At 42.9% G+C, this 23,944-nt stretch overlaps 1 long non-coding RNA gene across 1 annotated transcript in view; it reads right to left on the minus strand.

The window, feature by feature from the left end:
• The window catches only part of LOC310688782, a 65,294-nt gene that overhangs the window by 3,246 nt on the left and 38,104 nt on the right, over nt 1–23,944 (minus strand). The window contains exon 2 of the long non-coding RNA XR_014517176.1: nt 332–441. This is a non-coding gene — a long non-coding RNA (uncharacterized lncRNA). The remainder of the gene's footprint in view (nt 1–331; nt 442–23,944) is intronic.

Consider the following 23,944-nt stretch of genomic DNA (forward strand, 5'->3'; position numbering starts at 1 on the left):
CAACACCAGGCAATATATGAGTCATTCAGCCCCTTTGAAAGTGTCTCACATCTGGCTGGCAGTGAATGGAGCCACTGTCAAACCATTTGCTGTTGTAGTACCTGGTTCCTTATGTTCCAATTACAAGTTTTGAATGAAGGAGTTAGGAGAGTCTGGGGAATTGTGGCCGTAGTTCACACAAGCTAGCTAAACAAAGGAAGCCCTGTTCCTCATTATGCTCCTGCACTTAATTAGGAAGTGAGTTTGTTGATCGCTAGCTGCATCAAGAACCACTCATTTATAGCAGAACAGTTTAGCGATTCTATGAAAGTTTATTTCAATGACATCTTACACTTTGGCCAGGAGGGAGAGGCCTTTGTTTCATCTGAAGTGAAATATGTTTCTTGTAGTCATTTGCCTTGACAGGAGGAGGAGGAGGAGGAACAGCCGTGTTTTCTTTCACTGGGAGGACACATAATGGAACAGGAGGGGAGAAATGGGAAACATGTCATTGCAGTAGGCAGTTAATTGTTTTAGGAATGGCACTTTGTAACATGGGTGCTTGAAGATGCCGCGTTGGTGCCGTTCCCACAACTTTTGGCTAAGAGATCAAGGTCAAATCACTTACAGGTCTGACAATTTATCACTCTCTGTTTGGAAAGTGCTGATTTTACTGGTTTATAAAACAATGTAATGCTTTCTCTCTGGACACGCTGAAGGCTATCTCATCTGGGAGGCTGATAATTCAATCAGCAAGCAAGAGAGGCAGAATGCAGTTGGCTTATACTGAAGATGCCTCGCTACAGAGGATGTAATTGTTGTGGCCATCCTCTCAACAGAAAATGTACGCACAGTCCTTTTCCATTACCTAAGGATGCCAGCCAATAACCCATTTAAGCAATGCTTCGTTCCCAGGTCTAGCAGAAATAAATGGCTAAGGAAATGCCTTGCTAAAAAGCTGATTACATTCCAGTACGCTGAGAATGAAAATCAGCTGAAAAAAAATGTTCATTCATGGCCCAAGAGTAACATTAATGTTCACCTATGTTTCTGCAGTTCGAATATATGAATAGAGAAGCTATTAAAGCAATACTAATATTCTCTTCTCTTTCTTGGCTGTTTCCCCCCTACTGTTTTAAGCCAACTCCATTATCTAGCTGTGTGCTGTTTCAACCTTAGGTCAAAGAGACCCAGAATGTCAAGGGTCCAATATAAGGCAGTGGAGTGCACAAGAAAGAACAAACATTTTCATTAAAGAAAATGTTTCAGTTTTAGGGCAATACACACACACACACACACACACACACACACACACACACACACACATATACTGAGGCAAAATGCTGAAAAGAATTAGAGCTGATCCACAATTCTTTGCGCTGGCCATGATTTTCTGTGTTTTACTTCTTTTGTTCCCTAACCAATTTTCTAATACGACAGCCTTCCCCACCCACCGCAAGTGCCGGTTTTGACCTATAAAACCTTATGCAGCTCAGGACCCCAGTACCTCAAGAATTGCCTCTTCCCACATAAACCATCCTGGCCCCTGCATCAGGGGCATAGCATGGGGAGATAGGGGGCTGTAGTCCTGTGTGCATGAGTTTAAGGGGGCTGAGTCAGGGGTCCCCACACAGGGATCCCCGTACTGACCTGCCTGCTACCTGGTGTCTCTGGGCCTTGCCACTGTGCCCCCAGCCCCCTTGCCGAATGGCTGTCCGGCCAGTGATGGGGTATATGCCTGCCAAGGGCCACGTCGCCTGGGTCAGTTCCCCGCTGCATCAGCAGGCATCACTAACCATTAAGCCTCACTAATCCTTAAGCTTGCTAGTAACAGCAAAGCGTAAGAAAATTCAGCGGAAGACACAAGATTAGTGCAACATAATAGGAAGACCGGGGTGGGAGAGAAGACTTGAGTGTTCATTGGCAGCTCAATCAATTGTGTCTGGAAGAAAATATACCATAGTCTCAAGCTGAGATTTAGCACATTGTTATTAATTATGGAGCAATCAGGTTTGGCAAGCACAAATGTATTCAATCACAGCATTTCTATATCAATTCCCCATAGCAATGTGAGTGCATGTTTATCAAAAGAATGTTAAATGTTCTCCTTTATGTGATATCTTTTAGTGTATATGAGGTCAATATAACTTGATATTCAGTTGAACAGGGCAAGTTATATAGGTCTGGGTGACCTAGCTCAGTGACAAAGCACATGCAGAAGGTCCCATGCTCAAACCTAGTATCTCAAGGAAGGACGGGGAAGGAGCTCTGGGAAGCTGGTGACGGTCCGTGTAGATGGGATGCCGAACCTGTCTCCATCCAGATGTTGTTGGACTCCAACTTCCATCATCTTTGACCATTAGCCATGCTAGCTAGGGCTGATGGGATGCAGAGTACCACAGCTACTGGAGGGCCAAGGTATCCTCATTACTGGTTTAGACAATTCCTAGCAAGTTAAGTAGACTAATGGTCTGATACAGTGTAAGGCAGCTTCCTGGGTGAAGTAAATGGCTTAAGACAGTCATGGGGAACCTGTGGTCCACCTTATACTGTTGGACAACTTCTATCAGCCTGAGCTAGCATGGCCAATGATTAGGGATGATGGAAGTTGGAGTCCAACAACATTTGGAGGGTACTATGTTGGCTAACCTTGCAGTATGAAAGTATTATAGTTCATATAAAGCCACACGTTTCCAATGCCTCACCAAAGAGTGCTTGCAGCATCTAATATTCAATGCAGTCTTTTAAAGCTCCTGGACAAAGCAAATTGCAGCATTAAGACTACCACTGTCAAACTTCTCCCTTGTGCTTTCTTCACACCAAGAGACAGAGAAAACAAAATTCTCAGCAACACTCAAAAACAGACAGTGTGTAATCCTAAAGTGCTACTTCTATAATACTTAGCTTTTGGTGGGCTGGAGTTTTGCTTTTCCTTCAGGAAACCATTAATCAGATCCCCAAGTTCAGTAATTGGACCATGTCCAACAGGCGCTGAACTAGGCTTCCCCTCCTGTTGTCTCAGACATAATATGACCAAAAAGGGAGTAGACAGTGGGAAATCAAGATTTAAAGCACAGTGTGTTAAACAAACAAGGTGTTTCCAAGGCATTGCCAGCAGGGAGTATTTCGTTCTACTAAATTATTGCAGAATCACAATTTGGGCTAATAATACACCTGATCCCAACAATCAGTGGTAGCCTCGCCTCCGCCTGCAGTCTACTTGCATTCTCAGTGCATTAAGTGCAGGCGCAGGCAGCTTGGGCATAGGCTGCTCTGTACACTGCAGCCACTGCCAGCCCAAGCTAGGAAAAGAGGCGCACGGGCGCAACAGTGGCCCTACATGCCAGCGCCCGCGTGCCTCTTTTCCCTGGCTCAGGCTGTCCTCTTTTTTGCTCTTCAAGATATGGCAACCCTAAATGAAAGCATAGATTACAGATGACCCTCCAACCTCTTTTTGAAGACCTCCAAGGAAGGAGAGTCCACAACCATTCCACTGTGTAGATCATGGCAGCTGGCCTGACTATGACTAGTGTCATTTCTGAACAGTGGCCATGCTTGGTTGGAGATGATAGGAGTTGGAGTTCAACAACTTCAGAAGAGTTCCCATCCCTACTATGTCCAACATGACAATATATAAATATTAAGCAATTTTAGAGCCCACTGACGTCAATTAAATTGTTGTGGTTAATATTAAAAAAACTGTGAGTAAAGGAATGCATGGTGCTAAATCATACACAGTTTGCTTCAAAACTGAAAGCAGAGTTACAGCACAAGCTATACATGTTTACTCAGAAGTTGCTGGAATAGACAGCAGCCTTGAATTAACACTCACTGCATTGAGAAGAAAATGTCGCTAAGGGGTTAATGTATCTGGGAGAGGGGGCTGGGTGGCTTTCCTGGGTTGTGAGCTGAGTTTCAGTTTCCCCTTCCCTTGCTTGCTTCTGTTTGCAGCATGTAATGGATGATTATCTTAAGTAAGGGAACCCGTTTAAAACTTATAGCTATGCCTGTCTTGCTTGGAATAAGACAAAGAACCTACACTGCAACAGAAGTAAGCCCCACTGTGTGCTCAATGGGGCTTTCTCCCTAGTGTTTAGGCTTGTAGCCTTAACCTTCTGTTCCGGAGTAAAACTGGCTGCTAACCATACCAACCACTGTGACTAAATTGACTCCAAAAGCTGTGAATTCCATCAGAAAGATAAATTGACGAAAGATCACCAGAGATGTTGTTTCGGGCCTGGACATGCAAGCAGAACTGTTCCAAGTCTTTCCGCATAGCAGGAAGTTTCCATTCCAAAGCTGGGAATATAAGGAAATCATTCAGACTTGTGCAGAATTCCCTCTCTTTTGTGTCAGGCAGATAACAAAGATAACTCTTTTGGTGGAACCAAGGGCACTCAGTTGGGAAGAACTTTCATTCCACCACAAAAAATAAATTCATAAAAGTTCAGTTTATAAATGTTTGGACCCAAAGAACTATGAGTGGAAAGGGGAAATATATTAGTCCTGTACTAAACACTCAGACCCTTCCAGTGTCCTTATTTTCCAGGGACATCCCAGATTTAATAAGCCGTCCCGGTTTTTTATTTGATCCCAGAATGTCCTGCTTTTCCTTAGAATGTCCCTATTTTCCTTGGAGAAATGTTGAAGGGTATGGAGTTATGCGACCCCCAAGCCAAGGAGATAAGTTTAGGGTTGCCATGTTTCAAAAAGTGAAAATCCAGACACAAGAGTTGTTCAACTTTTTGCAAAATCTCCTCCCCCCAAAATTGACAGCTATGTCCAGGAAATTGCAGACATATGGCAGCAAACCTTTAAAAGACCCCTAGAGGCAGCCCTGTATAGGGATTTTTTTTTTTCATTTTTAATGTTTCATTATATTTTTATATATGGTGGAAGCCGCCCAGTCAGGTATAATGTTGTTGTTGTTTGTTGTTATTGAATTGGACATCCCTATTTTCATAGGAGAAATGTTGGAGGGTATGCTCAGTGCCATAATGCAGCAGTGGTGTGTGGAATAAAATATGCTGAAAGATGGCTGGGCTGGCTGGCTCATATCCTGAACAGGAGCTCTCCACGTTGCCGGTCCTACTTGAAAATAGATGCTTACAAAGCCTTCAGTGTTTATTCCTCCAGGAGGAAGCTGTCAAGCGGATGCTGTCAAAAGCAGCCCATTCAGAGAAGGGAGAATGTATCTGATTTATACACACTTGTAACTGTTGTTTGACAGAGAAGAAGGTTTGCAGACATAACTACAGAGAAGTTTCCACCAGGTATATAATGTTCTAAACAAATCTTTTTGTTGTACCAGCATTTTTTTTATTTAAAAAAGCATTGTTTGGTTTAAATGGGTTTCTGGCTTAGGGATATTTTAAAAGGAAAAAGGGGGGAAAGTCGGCCTTCACAATATTTCATAGGAAGCTTCCATAAGTAAAAACATCCTAGGCCAGGAAATTTTATACTCATCCTCAGTTCTACCTCTTTAAAATATTTTAAAGGAAACACTGTTTGTTCTCTGTGACTGGTTAATTGCATTTTAATTTGGTAATTGCAAACAGATCCCAGTGTCTTAGCTTCCCCATAAGCATAATAAATATTAATGTGGTGGAACAAGGGATGCACTTGCGAACTCCAGAGGCAGGGATGGGAATTCGATTCGCTGATCATTTCTCCTGTATCACATGGTTTTGATTAAAGGCTTTCTTGAAACAGATGTAGTATGCAGGACATATATAATACATGCAGCTTCTATAAACATGAAATGCTTACCAATATATATTTCATTTTATCCATTTTAGTTCAAACCACGAAGCCCATTTGGCTCATATTTCTCCTAGCATTCATTCTAATTCTCTGTCGACCCATTGTAATAGATTCAAACAATGGGTTTGCTTAAAAAAAAAAGTTTATCATGAAATTAGGAGAGATTCAACTCTACCATTATATGATTTTCAGGCGTTGCAGTATATGAAACAGCACACTCTATTCAACCTTCCAATGCATCCCTAAAAGTGTTTCTGCTGTGCTTATCTTATTTTTAAATTGCCCTAGTCAAAATTCCTGAGTTTATCCAGATTTTATTTTATTTGTAACATTTCTTACCCGCACTTCACAAAATGGTTTTACTTTTCTAAGAAATTTTATAGAAACTATTCTTTTGCTTGATTGTGCAAAGAGTAAGTGGTAATATGAGTACTGTCTTCTAAGCTCACCTGAGGATTTATGTCATTAAATCACCACTTCCGGTGTATTTGAGATATATCTGTATATCTGTGCATGTGTGCACATGCACGTGTATACATGCACACATGTATAGGCACACACATACAGTTTTGTGAAACTATCTGTTGCTTTCTATTCGTCACCGATCCCATTTCCTTTTTGCTCTGTCTCCCATTGTTTCAAGTCATTCCCCCCTCTACCGCAGCCTCTGTTAGGATATTTCCGTTCCACCTTAAAAGGGAGCAGGCTTTGAGAATCACAGAGTCTGCGTATTTCCTGTTCACAGGATGTTTGTGTTTTCTGTTGCTTTCGTTTTCTCTCTGTGTCTGGAGACACTGAAGCAGGCAGTCATGTTTTTCTTTGTTCTGACCAATGCTGAATAAACTTGTAAATATGCTCTCCTGCATGCGACTTCTGCTGTGAATTATCTGCTGATAGTGTGTGCATGAGCTCTGGAATGTGGCAAACTATTTCTGGAAACTCGTGTCGCTAATTGCTGATACTGTATCTACGGGAGATCGATGGATCGTCCGGCTGCCGGCTTGGGGGCCATGATGGGCTTTGTCTCCCTGGCAGTATCCCAACAGCCTCACCCTCTTCTGGTATCAGAGTTGGCGTTGGACTAGATGACCCTTGGTGTCCCTTCCAACTTTACAATTCAATGATTGTATGAAGAAGCATGAGAATATTTTTGTTCTGGGATTCCTCTCTGGTCATGTAAATTAGATTGCTGTAAATACAAAGGAAGAATTCAATACAATAGAGCCAACTATGGAGTTAGAGAATACTGTCCTATATTGAGAGGCCCATCCTAGATCACTAAATAGGACCCTCCTACTAGCATAAGAGCGGCACTGATGAATCTGCATTTATTTATTTATTCTGTTAATTTAGTGAGGCAAGGGTGATTGAAGTCAGAGATGTAAAAACAGCTTTATGGAAATCAGAATACCCATGGCTATAAACAGATGTTTTCTAGATTAGCAGCTAGTGAGCTTTGACATTTGTATAGTGAACTGTTTGTTTATCTATCCCTTGCTTTTGGTGCGTTTATAATCTGCCCCCTTCCCTCCACATTTCTTCTGTTTTCTGAAGCTGTAATAGTTTACCAAAATACCACTGCATTTGAAATAGTAGCTTTAAAGTCATCCATTCTCAGCATTCTTGATGCCAAGGACATCAGCATTTCTGTTGAATGGTATTACCTATGATTCTTCACACAGTTCAAACAAAAGTGGCATGAGTTTTCACAGAACCATTCAGCAGTAATTTCCATAGAATCAATGGAGACTTAGATAACTTTTATATGTTTCATTCAGTAGCACGATTGCCATTGCCTCAGTGTTTGGTCCTAAACCATTCCAACTCACATGGATTGCTGGCATAGCTCAGTTGGTAGAGCATGAGTCTGTTAATCTCAGGGTTGTGAGTTCAAGACCCACGGTGGACAAAAGATTCCTGCATTGCAGGGGATTGGACTAGATGACCCTCATGGTCCCTTCCAACTCTACAAGTCTATGATTCTATGTATACATCTTCATGTCTACTCCTGCTGCCAAAGTTATATCACTCCTACTGTGGCTGATATCACCAGTGTGGTCCATAATAATACAATCAACTAAAATGGTGGCTGAAATATATGCAACGTCATTAACGCTAAAGGATGAATAAGACACTACAACTGTACAAGTTGAGAGACACTATCCCCAACTATGAGAACTTTGACATTAAAATAATAATAATCAATAAAGGTTTTTGTTGATCCAGAAAGGTAGAAATGTGTCACTTTTGTTTTCAAAATCAGGCTTCTCAATCTACATTATTTGGCACTCCACTCATCCCTTTCTAGCCCATCTATTCTCTACCCAATCTAATGAGGACCATTTGAGAAACATATGGAGGAAAATGATGTCACCTCTTGTATGGCCTTCTTTACCAAAGTTTAAACAGAAATGACTGATGTCTGTATGTGCTAATTACTTAGAAAATGAATGGTTCTTTTTCAAGCGGTAGGCAGACAATGAGACACCCAGAAATATATATGGGGGGGGGATTCTGACCCTATTAATTCATTCTGTACTTCCTTTGAAGAAAGCCAGAAATAAACCAGATATCTCTCTGGCTTCCTCTATCAGCCTTGTAGATAATCCCACTTTGGTAACAGTCCATATGGGCAATGATCAATCGGTGGGAGTGGATTAACAGCAATCTGAAAACACACTGCAACAAAGGCTTTCCCTCGCAACCTGGCTCACAGTCAGAGAATTAGCTTTGTAAACTAATTGCTGACAGATGAAAGATAAATATGCTGTTATCATAACAATGTTCTCTCACTCTTTAGAAAAGGGGGATGGCTTAAAGTTTAAAACACCTGGTTATAAAAGACTAGTTCATTCTTTAAATACAGCAATCTAACTTTTGCATAAAGTTTAGGACTACACTGTGCTTTTAAAATGGGAGTGGGATTGTCACACAGTAAAGCGTAAAAAATCTGGGATTTCAATACCACTGGCTTTTGCTAAGTGAAGTATTTTTTCATTACTTCTTTTCATACTGTAGGTGTGGCAAGTATTCCCACGTTACATCTCTTTGTCAAAGCTCACTGCAATTCTGGATGCAATTCTGGATACATCCGCTCCTTGGGGAGGATATACCATTTATTCTGAAGGAGAGGAAAGTAGAAGAGTAAATGTTATTTCTAAATGTTCCATAGTGAGGTTATTAGAACTGTAGCCTACTTATGAAAGAACTGCTGATATTCAATCGATGAATACATATAGATGACATCATCCTATGAAACCTGTGCAGTCAGGGGCGTAGGAAGGGGGGCAGGTCACCCCGGGTGCCATCATGAAGGGGGATGACAAATTATCAAGGAACAATTACTGCCCTACTAGGGTGGTTCATAAAAAAACTTTTTTTGGAAAATGCCTGCTCAACAAAAGTATTCTAGCATCTCAAAAAACTAACACATTTTCCTATGGCATAAGCTTTCACAAGTTTCAATTCCCTTCATCAGATGCATGAATTATAACTCTCAATTGCAGGTATATACAGATTATTGTAAAGGGTTGTAAATTTTGGAGTCAGAGCAACGAAATGCAAGAGGTGCAGATAGTAACAATTCAATCAGAGTTGAAATGTATTCAAAATATGCACAGAGGACACTAGTCTATGAAAGCCTATGCTGTCATAACATTTGTTAGCCTTTAAAAGACCATAATACTCTTCGATGGTTCATCAGTCAACGATTTTCACTGCACTAATGCAATGGAGTATGATCTACTGGGACACTCCTATGAATGGGATCTGTCCAAAATCACATAACACTCTGACACAGCTCAAATACATTTCAGGAAAATTTGTGCAGGAGGACTTCCTCATGGACTTCTAAAAAGAGGACAAAGTACTGAAACTGTGGGGTGTGGCATTAATTTTCCCTTTTCATAAGAAAGGAAATAAAACAGAATGTAATGATTACTGAGGAATATCGCTGCTGAACTGGGTCAAAACAATGAACTAAGACAATGGACTGGAGAACTTTTGTCTTTTGAACAGCATCAGGAAAAAACTAAGCTGAAGAAGAGAAGAAATTGAAGAGGCATAATTAAAATGGTAATGCAAACAGGGAAGGCTATTTACATTGCAAAAGCAATGGGAAAGTGTCAGAAGTGAAACAAATATCAACTCTGTCCCTTTACCTTCCCTTCCTGCTACAGCTAAATAACTCCCTGTCTCGCCTGGTAGATATGCAACTTGATCTGTTTTGTTAGTAAGTAGAACTGTGAGAACTTGGGAAAACCTGACTATAAAAAACCCTTAATTATTATTTTTTTAAGTGCTCACAAGCAAACAGAGGGAGACTAATTAAAGTCAACTCAAATCTTCAAGAATGAAAGAGAGAAAGGGCAAGTGTAATTAATTGTACTGAAGGTTCTCTCCAGAATATTCATTGAAAGAGGACACAATATGGCCATTTAACTGACACATTTTAGCATATGCACAAATCTTTCCCACTGATAGCAACACACTTCACATGTTTCGGAGATGCCCAGTGTGCCTATCCAATTTTCTTCCTTTGTCCTGTTTTTGGCAGATTACATGAACATCTAGCAAACAGTATTCAGGAATGTTTGCAACTCCCAGCGTGCTCTGAGGGCAGAATTACATGTCATAGGCATTGAGCTGAGCAGAGCATCCCTGCACCTGGCTTGCTTGTTTACTTCTTTATGCCATTTAGTACTTATGCTTCTGTAGAGAAGCTGTTTAAGGAAAAGCAATTCCCATCACTCCCAACCAGCATGGCCAATGGACAATGGACAAGGATGATGGGAGTTGTAGTCCAGAAACATTTGGAGGACCACAGGTTTTCCTATCCCTGCATTAGATATTATAAGAACTAGATGCATAGATGCTTTTTTTGACAGCAGTCGCATCTCTCCCCTCATTCTTACTTCTGTTCTTTCAATATCTTTTCTAATTGTTTTTAAGGTACAACAGTGAACCAACTGAATAATAAATGCATACAGATATTTATTTCCCTCTGGTAGTCCTCAGACTTTTGGTTTCCATGGAAGTCCTGTGGTGTGTATGGTTATGAGGTTTAAGCAAGAAATCTGTACTGCTGAATTCTTCAAAAGGAGATCACTTAGCTTACCAAAACAAAAGCGGGGTAGGGTATGCTTAAGCAGATGTGTCCAAAGTCCAGCCCGGGGGCCACTTGCAGTCCCTGGGCTGGTTTCAAATGGCCCCCCAGGCAATTTTGAAAAAGCAATCTCCTGCGGCCCCCGAGCGCCTGCCAACCAAAGCCATTTCCTTTTTGCGGGCTCGTAATGAGCTCTCCCCTCTGTGAGGGGGACATGACTAGCTGCTGCGCCATTAGGGAGTCCCCAGCTGTGTCACTCCTTGGGTCGACCAATCTGGTCAGCTGGGGGGTGTGGCTAAACAAACAAACAAACAAACAAACAAACAAATAAATACTACAGTACATGTTTGGGACATTGATGCTGCAGCGATGGCAGTGGCAGCCGCCGCCTTGACCCAGTGCCAGATTTATGTATAGGATAAGTAGGCTGAAGCCTAGGGCCTCTAAATCTAGGGGGCCTTGCCAGCCCGCCCGCTCCCTAGCAGGCAGTCTCCCCTCTCCCAAAATTGCAAACCCAATATGTAGTAATGGAGATTTATGTTACTGCTTTATGAATGAACACTGTGTTTTATGAATGGACTCTGTGTTTTGTGAATTACCTAAGAGCCACCAATGGGGAGCTCTAGAATCTGACAGCTAACCAATTGGGTACAGTGACCCCTATTGCTGAAAGCAGGTAACCAGCAGGGAATGCTTCATCTCAGCCTTTGAACTGTTGACAGAACACCCCCTGCTATGCAGATAATGGAGAAAGTTCATAAATTGTATCCCTTCTGGCATCCTGGCCAACTCTTTTACGCTGGTGTGAACCCTGGTGCACCAGAAGCCCAGAATAGCAGCAAATAAAATCCGCTCATACGTCAGCGACTGATAAGACTTGTCAACCAGTTCTTCCAAAGTCTTCCAAAATTATAAAGCTCCAAAATACAGGCCAAAAGAGAGCAGGTCTGGGAAGAGCAAGGCATACAACGGGCACCACCAGTGAAAAGGCCCTGCTCTGTGTAGCTCCTGCCCTGTCATTTGATAGGGTGCCCACTTGCCCTCCTTCTTGACATGAAATGCTCTCTGTTGGAGTCTCCAGGTCCAGTACAAAGACCATAAGAAGGGAGAGCAGGGACCTTGAAGTTCCCAACAGCTGTTAATCAAGCAAGCAAGCACACAGGTCACCTTTGTCACAGTCAGGGCACCTATGTCCTGGCCAGGCCTGCACCCAATCTTGTTTTTGTACAATCTTGTTTGTCCTCAGTAACCAAAATTATATTATCAACATATACAAGCAGAAAATTTCTTTTCCTTCATTTGCAAGAAATCATACAAAACAAAGTGGCACTATTAGAGAAAAGTTCCAGGGTGGCAACAGAAAGCAAACTAAAAATGCTTTTGCAGTTCATCAAAACTATCCAGCAATATCAAGTTATAGGAAAACTGGTGCTATTAACAGTAATCCTTCTAGTTGGTTAATTGGTTTAGCAACTTCCATGCACATGACATGTGATGCTAATTATTTTCCCAAGAGTTAAATGAAAACTAATCAGAGGCAGCTACGGGAGAGCTATGAGATTCAGGTGAGGGTCAGATGCCTTGTCAATCCCAGCAGGTATATAAGACGACGCCCAGGCCTCCAGCCTACCCAGGCCTCCCCTTGCATGGAAGACTTGTGTATAGTACGCAGATCTGAAAGGGCCACAAAGGGTAAACCACCCAAAAGGTATGCTGAAGAGTTTGCTAAAACAGTCATAGCAGGGATCTCTCAGTTAGGCAGCATGGAGCCTCCCCATCAGAGCAACGATCCCAATCCTACTTGCGTGCAAGCAGGAGGGGACAGGGATGTCTCAGTTAGGTAGTGTGATGCCTCCCTTCCCATTGGAGCAGCCTCAATCCCAACTCCTACTTGCATACAAGCAGGAGGGGGCGGGGATCCCTTGGCTGCAGTCCAGAAGATCTGTTTCACCCTTCGCATTGGTGCTGGCACGTTCACTTCATCAAATCATGCCTCAGTTCTCATGCTATCTGTAGTCTCCATCATCTAGGGCAACAGGTTGACAAAGGCTGCTGTAGAGTCTCAGGAGTTGAAGCAGCCCAGGAAAGGAGATGCCAATAATAATGGAGAGCTTGTTTCTTTGAAGTTTGACCACAGACATTGTTCCCTTCTGTCTCAACACCTAAGTGTAAATGTAAGCTAAACCCAACAAGTAAGCTCAACAAATTTTGGCTGGTCCTCACTTCATCAAATCTGGCCCTCTTTGAAAAAAGTTAGGACACCACTGCTTAAGAGGATGGTTAAATCCTTATATTGGGTGATCTAGCACAAAAGAGTGATGAATTTGTGGCCCTCTAGCACGTCAAAGTGCAAGTAGATAAATAGGTACCACTCAGGCGGTAAGGTAAACGGCGTTTCTGTGTGCTGCTCTTGTTCACCAGAAGCGGCTTAGTCATGCTCGCCACATGACCCGGAAGCTGTCTGCGGACAAACACCAGCTCCCTTGGCCAGTAAAGAGAGATGAGCATCGCAACCCCAGAGTCGTTCAAGACTGGGCTTAACTGTCAGGGGTCCCTTTACCTTTACCTAGATGATGTAGGCTGTAACATCCATCACCATCTCTGCCCACTGGCCATGCTGGCTGGGGCTGATGAGAGCTGAGTCCAACGACATCTGGAAAGCCCTGAGATAGCCAACCCAGCTCTGCAAGATTAAATTTCAACAATAATTGAAATGATGACAGAAGAAACCCAGCAGGTGGATACAGATGGGCACATTAAAAAATAGAGAGAGAATTGTAGTCAGTGGACTTCAAACACTAATTGTTAATATGTTGTCAGGCTTTATGCAGGAATTTGGCAAAAAAATGTAGTTTTGGACTGGTTCACGTTTCATATGATTCTTCAATTGCACACAATTTCTGGCATGAAACCTAGTTATTAACCATGTCCCAAACCAAAATTTAGTTCAAGGAAGATAAGCATGCAATAATAAGTGAAGGGCAAAGTACCAGCCTAAAGCATTGGAGAAACAGCTGTTCACTTCAGCCTGACATTTCACACAACCAAGATGTGGGAAAACATCTTCAACAAGATACAACATTATTTCCACATAATTGGGAAGGAAATTGTTTGTCTCTTGTTCTCCAGCACCAAATCAAAACCCTGTCATATGGATTGCCCAATTTGGGCAAGCCCAGCTGCACAAGTATGCTAAACCAGTGGCTTTGGTCAGCCATAGTTTTAGAAATGCCCATGAAGCAATGTTCTCAATTTGAGCCATCAGCAGTGAAAGGAGAGGGAGCATCCTCCTGCTGGGAGTGGTCTTGCCCCTTGTCAAGATAGGGATGAGGCAAAGCTGCTGGAGCTCCAGCAGCAATCTAGCAGATACTGACACAGTTGTGGGCCACTGCCACCAGCCCAGAGCCCCTGCAACTTCATTGTCACCTTGCCCAACCGCCATTTGCATCATGGTGAGTGCTACCATACCACCAAGAGGACATTCCTGCCATTCCACACACCCCACCTTCTCATGCTTTGGCTGGGAGTCATATAGCCCAAGGTCTGTTACACTGCAGACTTGAGAACTATGAGTTAGCACATAATCCTCAAGTCATGTGTGACCACCCAGCATCCAAGTGTTGTTTGTTAGCATCCTGCGCAATTGCATCCCTCTCTCATAATACTAGGGACACAGGTGGCGCTGTGGATTAAACCACAGAGCCTAGGACTTGCCAATCAGAAGGTCAGCAGTTCGAATCCCCGCGATGGGGTGAGCTCCCGTTGCTCGGTCCCTGCTCCTGCCAACCTAGCAGTTCGAAAGCACGTCAAAGTGCAAGTAGATAAATAGGTACCGCTCCAGTGGGAAGGTAAATGGTGTTTCCATGTGCTGCTCTGGTTCGCCAGAAGCAGCTTAGTCATGCTGGCCCCATGACCTGGAAGCTGTACGCCGGCTTTCTCAGCCAATAAAGTGAGACGAGCGCTGCAACCCCAGAGTCGTCCACGACTGGACCTAATGGTCAGGGGTCCCTTTACCTTTACTCATAATACTAGAAGCCTGGACCAGCCAATGAAGCTGAAGGTTGATCCAAAACAGGCAAAAAGGGGGTATACCCTGGCCTAGCTAAACTGTGGAATTCACTTGTACAAGATGTACGAGTGGCTACTAGCCACAATGGCATACACTGTTGGAGGCAGCATTCATCTGAATAACAGTTGCTGGAAAGCACAGGCTTCCCATAGGCATCTCGTTGGCTACCATGAGAGCAGGATGCTGAACTTGATGGGTCTGATATGGCTCTTATTATACTCTTCTGCACAAATCACTCTATCAGTGTATTTAAAAAGTGTACAGATCACCATAGCCATACATGAGTTGGAAAGGAAAACTGGCACACCACCATTGCTGGCTGATGTTATGCAGGCACCAGGGATTGGAAATGTTATGCTTTTATGCTTTTATTCACACCCTTGTTGACAACAAATGATGAAAAAGAATGTCTGTATGTGCAGATTATTATTGTAGAGCACAATCCCAATAAGCAGAAAACTAAGGCATTTTCCCTTTTTCGCTTCATTTATTTCTTCATGTTTCTGCTGAGAAGCCAACATACAGTAGGATCTTGTTTAACTTGGCCATTTAACTGTGAGAACCTTTAAAAACCCAACTCTGTTTATATAGCACAGAATTCTGGCCATGTTTAAATCAGTTTTTACCAACAGACCAATTAAGATTATATTTCTCTGCACCCTCAGATGTACTTTTTTTTTTTAACATGGCCTATAATATACACATGGCAAACACACCAAATGACAAGCAACCCAGCAATGAATGCTGCATTATTTATGTTGCCAGTGATAGCATTGCTCACAGTGCTTGACTGTATCAGATTTTTCACACTCGAAGCTTGCCCAGATCTTGCTGAATGTGTGAATTCCCTGCTGCCCCAGTGCAAGATAGCTAAGCTGAGAAGCATTATAACAGCATCATTTGTAGTTTTACAAAACAGTACCAGGCACAGAAAAAGTACAGCAAGCCAGCCAACACCTTTTCTTTTCCCCATTCTTGCTCCCAACTAAACATTTATCAGCTCATCTATAAGATTTACACCTCTTACAGTTGTACTGCATTCTGGGAGAGCAGGTGGTTCCACCCACCTATTTATTTAGACTGCAATCCTATATGCTCCCTTACCTAGACACAAGTCCCATTGAATTGAATGACACTTAATTCTGAGTAGGCATGTACAGTATAGGAGTCCATTGTTAATGACTCACCTGAAGGAAGAAACCAAGATATTACACAGCAGCAGAATGTTATAGTCTCCCTTCCTTTTAAGGGAAAAGTTGTAAGGTTTCACATTTGCATACATTTTAATCTTTGGCCTTTTCACCACCATGGGCGCAAAAGCAGCTTGGGGAAGACTGGTTTTTAGCAGAAAATCAGCCAGGAGGGCATGCAAGCTCTGCCCCTGCTCATCAACTCCAGTTCACAGTCTCTCACACCTTCTTTTCATTAGGACTACACACAAAAAAAATTGTGAGAGTGTTACACGTGTCCACAATGTAACAACAGTGTTATTTGGCCCTGAGCTACTATGCTTTATTTATCAAAGGCTAGGTTTTAGGAAGGTCGCTTCATCAACTTGTGCCCTAGGCTTAAAATGTCTTCTAGGTTTGGTTAGCTTCCACAGTTTTCAATAGCACATCAGCATCAGGTGACAACTCCTTGTTAGTATCAGCGGCTCACAGGCAGAGGTACCTGGCCTCCCCCGAGGCAATTAAGCTGGATACTTGATGACCTCTCCGCTGTGTCTCCCGGCAGGCTAGGTCATAACAAACCCGGCGATTCTTCTCATTAGTCGTGAGAAGAACACACCCTCTGCTTCTCTCTCCCTCCCTGCATTCTCCCAGGGAGGAGAAATGAGACAGACAGGAGTCCTTTCTACATGTTTTATTCCTGTCACTCAATAGTACATAGAAATGTGACTGCACCCTTCAGACTCCATCAGAAGAGTCACACCTCCTCCCCTCTACTTCCAGCACAGGTCAGATGACACTCTGAGCTAACATCCAGTGCTCAGTACAGAGAATAGGCTCCACCTTTTCTCCAACAGTACATCTGCAAAACACAACATCCTGTTTTGCATTCCAGACATCTGGAGCTGGCTTTTGCCTTGGTGCTTTTTCCTGACAACCTCCCCCAAAAGCATCAATAGGCAAAACATGATCCAGAGAAGAGAACAAACAGTTGTTATACATATAACAGTCCCCTGTTGTTTCAGTTCCACCCTTGGAACTCCCCACCACTGGTTTCACCAGTGTACCTCTCTGGTTGTTTGGCTTCCAAGGAATGAGTGCTTCTACATTACCTTGGTTAGCTACTCTCTGTTGTGTCTTTGTCTCTGACTTAGACACTGCTTTACCCTGCTTTGAGTTGTTAACAATAGCAACACATGCAACAGCTAAGTTAGCAAACTCTTTTGAGTACCTCTTTGGTGGTACACCCTTTGTAACTCTCTCAGACCTGCGTATGAGGTTCTGATCCTCTGTGCCCACTGGTTCAACCTCTGGACTCTGTTGAGAACCAGTAGCAATCAGTGGTTCTTCCTTCACCTGTGAAGGTCTATCCATTGTGTGAGATTTTCTCTCAATGACTGTTACAACTGAACTCTCTGAGCTATCAGTGTCATCACCAGTAGTATCACTGTAACCTGTGACATCAGAAAAATCATCATCATCTGAATTGTCACCTGTGGGAAATGTCTGTACTACAACCCGCTCTTGCTCTGGAGCACTCTCTAGAAACTTTGTGAGAATCACCTGACCAGATTCAGACAAAATTACTCTGTAGAGACCCTTTTCATATCCCACAAAAATGCCTTTGGCATTCTTTACTCCACCTGGAGCTTCTGTTCTCACATGAGACCCGAAAACCTTGAAATAGGCAACAGAAGGTTTTCTATTGAACAGCTTCTCAAAAGGAGAACATCCCAACTCTGTTGAGACTTTTCTCAACCACACATGAAGATAGGACGCTAGAGATTCGGCCCAATAGTCATGTGGCAAATGTGAACTCAGCAATTGCGCATTCATCCCCTTTTGCAATTCTTTGTTCACTCTCACACAGACCCCCCTGTTCCACGCTTCTGGCGAGACAGCAACTTTGTGGTCTATCCCTTTTCCATCCAGGAACTTCTGAAACTTCTGTAACAGAAAAACTTGCTTGTCATCTGTGAAAAGACAATCAATGTTAGCATCATGCATATTTTTAACCTTATCACAAAACTCCTGAAACTTTTCTAAAGTTTCTTGCGGTTTCTCCATCAAATAAACCCAAGAATAATTAGTGAAACAATCCACACACAAAAGGTAATATTTTGCACCGCCTCTAGATGGTTCTAGAGGACCAATCACATCAGCATACACCCGCTGAAATGCTCTGTCGACCTTCTTCGTCACCTTCCTGGTGCTCACACTGGTCACACCTGCAAGAGAGATTTCGTTAGAATCAGAAGAATTACATTTCGTGTAATCACTTTGATCAAAAGTCAACAAATACAGTCCATCTTTCTCTTTGGCAGTAAGAAACAGTTCTCCATCTTTGTAGATCTTGCAGCTTTTAGCATCATAGGACAGTTTCAGTCCTTTCTTTGCAATCTGCGACACGCTCAGCAGATTAAATTTCAGTTCTGGAACCAGGTAAACATCGCTTATAGTCAAGTTCAGACTCTCAAGATACACAGTCCCAATTCCGGTCGCTTCCAACTCTTGACCGTTGGCCTGTTTCACAGTGAAGCTTTGCTTCTTCAACGTCGAAAACAGTTGTCTGTGCGGGCATAAATGTTTTGTACATCCTGTGTCGATTATGAACGCGTTCCCAACATCTGGCGTGGTTCCTTTCGCCATCATAGCCTTTGCAGGTTTCACCTGGCACTTGGTACGGCTTTTGCCTGACGCCTCAGGCTTCGTAGAGCTGCTCTTTGCTCCTCTTGACTGTCGTGGCTTCTTACAGTTTCGCTGTAGATGCCCAGTCTGTCCACAATTGTAGCATCGGACAGCACTCAATGCTACTCCATGCTTTCTAGCAGCATCATCAGTGGGGAGATTTGAACTCTGTTCTTCCCTCCCCCTGTCCTTCACTTCCAGTGCAGCAAGTCTGTCGTGTTCATTCAGGACCACAGCACACACTCTTTCCACGGTTAGCTGCTGAGCAGGTAGGGAACCAAGCTGACTGGCAACAACCTTGTAGGTGCGATTAAGGCTGTTTATCATCATGAAGCAAAACACTTCCTCCTGAAGACGGAAATTGCGTTCCACCATCTGTTGACGCAGAAACTTCATTTCTGTCAGGTGCGCTTGAACATCTCCATCAGGCGCAAGTCTCAGATTGGTCAACTTCTCAAAATACAGCAACGCTGAAGAACCAGCATCTCTCTGATGCGTTGTACGCAGCGTGTCCCAAACCTCTTCCGCGTGTTCTAAATGCTGGATATGCACCAATTGCGCATCTGAGACACACAGAATTATAGCAGTCCTGGCCCTCACGTTCTGTGACTCCCAACCTCTGGTTGGTGCTGCAGGGATGGGGTTCTCAATTACATCAAAAAGCCTCTGATTCTGCAGCAGGGCCTTCATCTTAACAGACCAAGATGAATAATTGTCATTGTCTAAGGGAGGTGGGTAAGGCAAACCTCCTGCTTTCTTGGCATCCATCTTGAAGCCAAGCCTCCAGCTCACACTCTCAAGCAAGCTGTAAAATCCAACAGTCGTTTTTTCCTTTCTCAGGCAGACTGCAAGCTGTTTACGCTCTTAGCACCTGGCAGCAAAACGCTGGCTGCTACGGAAAGTCCCTTTCCAAGAGCACGTAAATCTTGTAGCCAAAACACTCCATGGCTTAGTTTCGCTTTCCCAGCCTCACAATGCAGCTGCGTAGCCAGTAACTTTCCACTCAAGAGTGCATTCAGGACTTCTTATCTTAAAACCACAAGAATCTGTGGAATGCAGGCTTCAGCTTCTGAGCCGCAGGCCTTTCCTTCCGGAGCTGTATTTTTCCAACGCAGCTCCCCCGTGAACCAGGGAATTAATCAACCTGCGTTCACACTTTTCACCCGAAATGCAGCATCATACCTTGATCTCCGTTGCTTGGAAAACACCTTCCTCTGGGTCTGTTCAGCCTCTGGCTGCTCTCAGATGCTTGCCTTCTCCCTTGGAGCAGAGGAGGACATTCCACCAGCCTCTCATGCAGATATCCGATGAATCGCAACCATCCTCTGCTACCATATGTTAGTATCTTCAGCGGCTCACAGGCAGAGGTACCTGGCCTCCCCCGAGGCAATTAAGCTGGATACTTGATGACCTCTCCGCTGCGTCTCCCGGCAGGCTAGGTCATAACAAACCCGGCGATTCTTCTCATTAGTCGTGAGAAGAACACACCCTCTGCTTCTCTCTCCCTCCCTGCATTCTCCCAGGGAGGAGAAATGAGACAGACAGGAGTCCTTTCTACATGTTTTATTCCTGTCACTCAATAGTACATAGAAATGTGACTGCACCCTTCAGACTCCATCAGAAGAGTCACACCTCCTCCCCTCTACTTCCAGCACAGGTCAGATGACACTCTGAGCTAACATCCGGTGCTCAGTACAGAGAATAGGCTCCACCTTTTCTCCAACAGTACATCTGCAAAACACAACATCCTGTTTTGCATTCCAGACATCTGGAGCTGGCTTTTGCCTTGGTGCTTTTTCCTGACACTCCTTTGGTGGCTTTCACACCTGAATTACCCAAGATCTAAAGCAACTTATGAGCAAGTTCCTACACAGCTTTTTCAGTGATAATGAAATGGCACAGAGGGTTTGGGAAAGACAGCTTCCATCTGGAAGTTGTTTCAGGAAAGCATTCTGTTCAGAAATGTAATGTATAGAGACCCATTAACAACCATGAACTTCATTTCATCTTTGTTGCCTTTCCATCCTGTCAATGCCCTTTTTATGATAAAGTGTCAGCTGTATTAAACAAAGTCATTGCACAATCAGAACAACTTCCACTTGTGCAACAGAACTTACAATCTGCCTTTATCCAAAACAGGGTAACAACGCTGTTCCTGTCACATTTTTTAAATGAAATGTTTGTTTTTTTACTTCTTTACAGCCATAGTTTCCAATCTTTCAAGACTGGGAATTTACTTTTTACCATACCCTCAATATGCATTTTCCTGCACACGTTTATTCAGAGGCACATAAACCAGTGTACAGTAGGGATTACTCCTAGGTGACTGTAGACTGAATTGCAGCCTTAGAGTGCAACTGTTGTATGTCTGCTTAGAAATCCCACTTTATTCAGTAGGAATTCTATCCACAAAATGTGTGCTTAGAATTGCAACAGTCTAATAATAATAATAATACATTTATACACTGCCTATCTGGCTGGGTTTCCCCAGCCACTCTGGGCAGCTCCCAATATAATATTTCTAAAAAAATATGCATACACACACACGCAATTTTCTTTCTCTCTTTTTCTATCTCCTTTCCATCCATGTTGAAGAGGCACTAGTAGTAGTAAGCAGTTGAAAGAAAGGGAAAGAGGTGTCACAAAGGAAAATGGGCAAGAATCATTACTGTTATTAGCTTCCCCATCAAGCCAGAAGAAGCCAGCACCAAGAGCAGTCTTCAGCCTCTACCACTGTAGCTCCACTTTCTCAACCTCTGCCTTCTGTCTGGCTCTGGAGTGGCCCTGCTATTAAGCAGAGTGAGGTAACCACTTCAGGAAGGTGATATTGAGTGTCATGAAATGGCGGAAAGTAACCATAATTAACACAAGTAGCTTTTTTAAAAATTCTTATTAGCTTTGACTGCAAGGGAAAGGTATTTCTGGGATTTTCTAACCCAGGTGCCAAAATAACTTGGCTAGCCTTAGGTGGTATGCACTTACTTTGACTTTGGGGTGGGAGGGATTTTCAGCTCTGCCTCAGGCAGCAAAATGTCTTGGCTGACCAGCACAGACTCAGCTCATGGGAGACCACAGCCATTGCAGCATCCTCAAAACTCTGACACTTGCAAAACACTGTGCTAAGAACTGATGGAAGAAAGGTATCTAGTTGCACCAGTTATTCCTCTGTGCCAGCTTACATAAATGAAAGCAAATACAGAGAGTGCTTGATCTGGGAAGTACAGGTGTTTTAATTTATAACTGAGCAAAACAACACATACTCTCTCTTTCTCTGATTTGCCATATTCTCTGAGGCAGTGGTGAGCCCTGCTTGCACCTCACATCTGGCAGCTTTATTCTGATGAAAGCTACAATTAACTCCACGACAATCCTATTTCCAAGAAGGTAGGAGATTCAGTCGGCTTCCTCTGCAATGAATTTGCTCTGGAGGGGAAAGCAGGAGTGGGGACGTAGCTGGTGGTAAGGAAGCAAGGAATAAATAATCTAAACAGGCCTCCCTTTTCATTTTGCAGATCTTGAACCTTGTATACCACATGTCTCGTCTAAGAGCCTTCAGAATGGAAAGAGGGAAAATGCAAGAAGGTGAAGCATGAGGCGTCCACCATAGGCTTTTAGTCACTTAGCGGATTTATACAGAAAAACATTCAGAGGGTCATAAACAGAGGATTCTATTCAGCCTATAAGCTCAAAGATGGCGCTTAAAATGAAAGGACTTTCGAAACAGTAGGTAGAAGAGGGAGGCTGTGCTACTTCAAATGCATTCTAAGCTCCCTTTAGGAGCTGTTCTTTAGCATTAGGTGAAGTCAGTGATATACATACAGCTGTGCATTGCTATATAGTTTGCTAGAATTAAGAGGATTTGTATCTGCCTGAAATGATAAATAACAGGAGCATATAATAAATCTCAGGTCTTCATCTGTTTTTTTAAAAAAGCTATGAGTATGAAAATAAAGAGCTATAATAGAGTTTCTTCATCCTTTGATTACTTTAGAAGAGGAACTAAAAATTTCACCCAGCTGTTGCATGCATGTCGCTTGTGAGGTCTACCACTCAACAGTTTTCTCAAGAGGCAACCCAAGCTTTTATGTCAGGGATGAGGAACCTAGATGTTCTTGGGTACGAGCTCCCATCAGCCCCAGCCAGCAGGGTCAAAGGTCAAGGATAATGGGGGCTACAATCAAATCATACCACAGCTGAGGAAATTTTAAGTCATGCCTTCATATGGTATTTTCTGTACTCTAATATCCTTTCAAGTTCTGCCGGATTTCAGTTCTCGAAGAAGGGGAGGGGGAGAAGATAGGCTATTTAGTAAATGAAATACAACTCCTCATGTTACTGAAATCATCAAACGACATACAGACATAAGCTCTTTTCCCTGCAGGAGAGCCTGCAGCAAGATAGTATAGCAATATCGTTTTACTTTGGCTAAGTTTTATGTAAAATGTCAATTCATGTATATTTCCTACTTGAAAATTGAATGTTTTTTTCAGGATATGAATTAGTAAATGCATTCTGACAGTTCACTGCTTTAACCTTTGGGGAGGGGAGAAATTTGATTCAGTTCACCTTTAAAGGTGAACCTATGTAATTCACACTTTCCAAAACAATACATGAACCAAAATGCAGCAATCCTCCGACGTTCACACTTCTCTGAATCCTACAGCCAAGTAATGTGTACAAAAAGGCAGATGTGAGAGTAACGTGAGCATGAAGGCACGCATATGGGTGAATATAACATCTAAAAATTGTGTTATGAAAAACTGTTTTGCAAAAATGTGTATATTAGGATAAATTTACACTGTTGTATTTTCATGAGAACTTTTTTATTTTTAAAAAATGCAAACTGGTTGGGAAATAGGGAGGACTAGCTGGAGAAATGAAAAACTCAGAGAAACCAGAATCCGACAGATTGACCCATCGCTAACCTTCATGCAGGATTCCCACAAGGCCATAGCTTCACATTGTATTTATCCACATGTTAGTCCCGATAAGACCCAAGAGAGTGGGGAAAGGGAATAAAACAAACAAACACCCTTTTGTTTCCCAGTTGTAAAGAAATTGCAAATGGGTAGATTCTCTGCCTGGTCCTTGGCTTTAGAACAGGCTTCCTCAACCTCAGCCCTCCAGATGTTTTGGGACTACAATTCCCATCATCCCTGACCACTGGTCCTG

This window comes from Podarcis liolepis (assembly GCF_965112155.1).
Source record: "Podarcis liolepis genome assembly, chromosome: 11".
Classification (NCBI taxonomy): Eukaryota; Metazoa; Chordata; class Lepidosauria; order Squamata; family Lacertidae; genus Podarcis; species Podarcis liolepis.